Raw genomic sequence first — 5,498 nt, 5'->3', positions numbered from 1 at the left:
GCACCTCCCCAAACCCCACCCCCCACCCCCAAATATAATCCACTCTGCAACCCTCATTGCATACACCTACGATAAAAATAATGCCCTAAAATATAATACTTTTAGATTATTCTCGCCCCCATAGACTTAAATGCCGTAAACATATTTCATCCAGTTTTTCTCAGTCTTACTCCCCCCACCCCAATGCCAGCCTCATTTTAAGCCTCATCTCCTAGGTCCCAATTATTAATAAATATTTTTCCAATCACTTGCTGTGTGTCTGAGCAGTGAACAATGAGTAGAAGGATTGATACTTGGAGATGTGCTGTTGGAAAAGGGTAATAATTATCCTGTGGACTCCCAAAACAACAAACAAACTTACCTTGGAGAAAGTGCAGCCAGAGTGTTTCTTGGTGGCAAATCTTCATCTCCTGTCCTTCAGGATTGTTGTAAGGGGAGGCAATTCCTTGGAGAAGAACATCATGCTTGGAAAGGTGGAAGGTCGGCTAAAGAGGGAAAGACCCTTAATCAGGTGAATGGACAAAGTGATTGCTGCAGTGGGCTTGAGCATGTCAGGAAATGTGAGGATCGCACGGAAAGAACAGGCAGCATTCAGATCTGTTGTTCATAGGGTTGCTATGGGTTATCATAGTAGACTCGATGGCACCCAATTAACTATTTGTATAGCCTACACAAGTTAATTTGGAAGGAGGAGTGGCATCCACTTCCATAATAGCTTGCCTCCGGAAACCCTATGAACCTGGAGAGAGGATGAAAGGCACCTAAGCATCAAGGACTCTCCTTCATAGGGTTGCTATGAGTCGCCTGCAACTCGAGGGCACTTAACAACAACAACAACAGAAGTAACATCAAAGTGATATTTGATCAATTAGTGCTGCTCTCCATCCAATCAGAAATTATCTTGGACTTTTCTAGAGCCCACTTGCCTCCACTCTCTGAGGCCTATATCTACCAAGAGGGGAACTTTCCTTGCTTTGCCATGGTCTTAAGACAAAGGGCTTTGCACTATGACTTTGCCAAAGCCTTCAGTGCAGCCTCAACTTCTTTCTTCATTCGTGTTTGGCTTCTGCTTATATGGTTGTTGTTGTTGTTTGGTGCTGTCAAATCGTAGACGACTCATAGCGACCCTGTGAACGAAAAATCTGAGCACTGTTCACAGAGTTTCCAGAGGCAAGCCATTTTGGAAGTGGATGCCACTCCTGCTTCCAAGTTGGTTTTAATTGGGAAGCTCAGCCAAACACTGTCTACCATGGGTAACCATTATCACATTTGACATATCAATGTCACAGTGGTTAGCATCACAGCAACCACGAGTTACCTCTGTACAGAAAATGGACAGACCAGTGCTATACCACCTAGAAGAATATTTGACAAATAAACAATTTGAACCAGGGCTGAGAGCCACAGATTAAAATCGCCCACCTTGGACCTGGTAGCATAACTTTCTGTCCACTAGGCCAACCTAACTCTCTCTGTGTTGTCATTGTTATATGATACTTTCTGAAATTTTTATTGTCAGTTAATTCTTTTTGGCATAGTGACTCTATGTATTCCCTCCATCTTCTTTTGAAGCTTCCAGAATCATTTAACATATTGGCCTTAGTATCTTTCAACATAAGAAACAAATATGTCTTAGAGAAAGTGCATCCAGAGTGTTTCTTGGAGGCAAAGATGATAAAGCTTCATCTCACATACTTCAGGCATGTTGCTAGGAGAACCTATTCCTTAGAGAGGACATTATGCTTGGAAAGGTGGAAAATTGACGAAGGAGAGAAAGACCTTCAACCAGGTGGATTGACATAGTGACTTTGGCAATGAGTTCTACTGTGTCAGAAAGGATGAGAATGGCACAGGATAGGACAAGTTTCAGATCTGTTGTCCATGGGGTTGGCACCTAACAACAACCACCACCATGACATTGGAGTGGAGGTCCTTTGCAGATTCCAACCATTATGGACCAGAGACTTGTATCTCTAAGTAAGGGAATCACCATATATTCCACGTTGAGTTTTATTTAGTCTATGGCAATGCTTTTGACATTTGGAGCAGGAAGGGAAACAGTCATGGACTGAGAGTATGCAATAGGTAGAGAAAAGGTATGTCCCATGTTTATAATGCTGAATGAGTTCTTAAATGTATATGAAGAGAAATCAAACTATAAACAATGGTTGAATTAAATTTGAAGGAATATATGCACAATTTTCCACCTTTACCACATTTTGGATACATCCTATTTTTATAAATGATGGAAAGGTATAAAATTCTTCTTTATGGAAGGGGAAGAGCCCTGCTAGAAGAGCTAGTATTTAAGCTGTTAACTGAAAGTTCAGCAGTTTGAGCACACCAACCATTCCACTGGAAAGAGATGAGGCAATCTGTTCCTATTACAGTTTACAGCCTCCCTGAAACCACAGTAAAGCCTGATACACAATTAAAAAGAAATATATATATGTTTACAGCCTCAGAATGTATGTCATATTTACAGATTGTATTATTTGACATAGAAGAGTATAAAATCAGTAGTTTTGTCTTTACAAAATAAGAATTTGAATTTTAAAAGATGGTTTGTTTTTTTTTGTTTTGTTTTGGTTGTTTTTTTTTCCAACCTCATTTTGACAGCTGGAATCTAACCTGGGCAGTTGTTGTTGTTAGTTGCTGTTGAGTTGAGCATGACTCATAGTGACTCTATGAATCCTGTCCTATCCTATCCTTGTGCCATCCTCATCATCTCTTACAATCTTCAACCCATTGCTGCAGTCACTCTGTCAGGCCATATAATTGAGAGCCTTCTTTTCTTTTGCTGACCTTTCCAAATATGATGTCCCTCTCCAAGGAGCAGCCTCTCCGAACAACGTGCGCAAAAAATGTGAGATGAAGCTTTGTCATCTTTGCCCCCAAAGAACACACTGACTGTACTTTCTCCAAGACAAAGGGCGGTAAGTAGGCTTGGATTTTTTCTTTCATTCTTTTTTTCAGCAGGAAAATGCTGAGTTCATGACTCGCCTACCCTAATGGACCTCAGGAAGAACTCAATTTCAGGAAGCAAATAATTTCTTTATTCTTGCATTGATTTGAGAAGTGGGGGATCACCATAGCCACAGCCTTTTTATTAGCAGAAAAGAGAGAACAGAGATAAGAGAACAGGAAGTTGGTAAAGGGAAGTAGAGAATGGTAGTTCATGTGCCAAACACTCTCCCCTACATTCTCTTCTATGACGCTTCAGATAGGTGGCATCTGAATGTGGCTTGAATCTTTCTGGGGATGAGGTCAAAACATGATGGGAAAGATGAGATAGTCCCAAGAAGTGTAAAGTCTACCTGCCTCACCTGCAACTTCAACCCACTGGATTTGGTTCCAGTTCTGCTTCTAACTAAAAGATTGGTCAGAAAGTGAGTGAAAAGACAAATAGGATAAAGCAATAAGGATTGAGCTCCAAGAATTAAGGGAAATAAAACATCTTGGTAAAATCCCCTTATTAGTTGGGACAATGAACTCATCTTTAACCCTGACTTGTGTTGATTTTTTACACAAAACTGGGTCTAGCTTGGCAGAGGATGGAGAAAGACAGTAATTACTTCGTCCAGTGTCCAAGTAACAGCTGCACAGCCTCGATGCAGCTCCTGTTTTAACACATATTGGGCTCAGGGTGGGAGCGAGTATACTCCATAGGGCTATTTTAAAGCCCAGGGCTGCTGTCAAAAGAAGAAGCTGTAAAAGTGTGTTTATCTGCGTGAGAGGGGGAGGATCTGTGTGGGGACAGGGCCCATGTGTTTGGGGCTCTATTAACTAACTCCCTCTCATCCATCACAGTCTCCCCCCGGGGTCGCCACAGCCCTGGCAGCTGGGTCACCCCAGGGAGACTGGGTTGGGAGTCTCTAAAGGGAGCCAGGCTTCAGGCAGAGCAGCAGAGACACATGTGTGCCTGGCTGAGTTGGGGCCAGCGCCTCATTGAGAAGGCGGCCCTCCAAGCTGGGCTTCATTAGGGCACTGGTACTAATAGGGGAGGGGGCACCCAGCACTGGGCTGACAGCCAATTACTTGCTCGTCTGCATTATGGATTAACCCATCTGGGGCTGGGAGATTGGCTCTGAAAGGGGCACAAAAGGGGGGCCGTGACCACAATCACACACTGAATTATCCTGTCTGAGCGCAATTGTCCACCAACAAATGGGGCCTCAGGATGGGTGACCCCCTTGGGTTCTCTCCATCTCCTACCCCTTGCCCCACAGGAAGAGCCAGAGGCAGGGTCTGGGGTTAAGGAAAGAGGGATGCCATTGAGATAAGGACGGAATTTAAGGGCAAGTGGCTGACAGGAGAGCTTGAAGCCAAGCAAAGTGTTCCCCACTTCTGTCTTCTACCCAAGAAGCAGGCATGACGTAACAAAGCTTGCTGACTTGGTGTCCTAGGCCTATTTATCGCTATATGTTGTTGTTGTATACCATCAAGTCACAACTGACTTATAGCTGACCCTCCAGTGGGTTTTCAGAGTCAGTTAATAGCATAGGAGAAGACTGCCCATCCCACGGAGCAGCTGATGGACTTGAACTGCGTGCCTTTGGGATAGCAGCATAGCTTCTACCTCTAGGCCACCAAAGCTCCCTCATCACAGTATAGGGGAGAGGAAAAGGAAGGAAAGAACTTTAGAGTCCTTCTCTCACATCTCACCCACCAGGTGAGGCTAATTGATTCAAGACGTGAATAAGGGGCCCTCAGTTGGCGCCCTGGAGGGTCTCTGCCCTTCTCTGGCATCTAAGATGCTCTCCCAGTGGGCTTGCACTGCACCCCTCCCCCATCTCGCATCTTCAGGAAATAAGCCCAGGGTGCAGGGTGATGGAGGGAAGGTAGGGAGGGGACAGCAAGCAGGGGGGCTCTCTCTTCTGGCTAATCCCCTCATTACCATCTCATAATCAGAATCACGCTTTCAATGTAAATGGGGATGTTAAATATTGGTTTCTCTGGATGCAGGCTCCTTTGGAGAAAATTATCGATGCTCCCTTTTTGCCAGTGTGGTCGGTTTCCAGAGTGAGGGGAGGTGTGGAGTGGTAGTAAGGGCTAGGGCTTAAGATTGGGGTGGGGACAATGGTGAAGACGTCTGACAAAAGCCAGCACACCGATCTGTTTTCAGCTAGTCTGCGCAGCTTTGATTTTCCTTATTCAGCAAAATGCTTCCAGAGGAAATAAGCTCATTTCAAACTCATCAAACCTTTGGTGGAGCTGACTGGCTTCTAGTCTCAAATCATTCTTGACCAGAGATTAATGTGGAGGTATAGGTCCAAAGTCAGATTACCAGGGGAAGGGAAGTATGTTTAATGGGGAACTCAGATATCTTGTCCATGTGTTTACTCACATCTAGAAGCTCCTGGCACTTTCTAAGGGCAGGACCTGGACAGACTTCCTTCCAATAATTTCCAGATACAAAGGACAAAGTAGAGTTACAATGCCCTTTCACAGTCAAAACCCCATGTTTATCTTCTTAGAGTAGTTCTGTGCATTAGGTT

This window comes from Elephantulus edwardii, unplaced genomic scaffold, assembly GCF_000299155.1.
Source record: "Elephantulus edwardii isolate Elephantulus edwardi_28Jun2011 unplaced genomic scaffold, EleEdw1.0 scaffold00120, whole genome shotgun sequence".
Lineage (NCBI taxonomy): Eukaryota > Metazoa > Chordata > Mammalia > Macroscelidea > Macroscelididae > Elephantulus > Elephantulus edwardii.
This window is presented reverse-complemented; position numbering follows the sequence as displayed.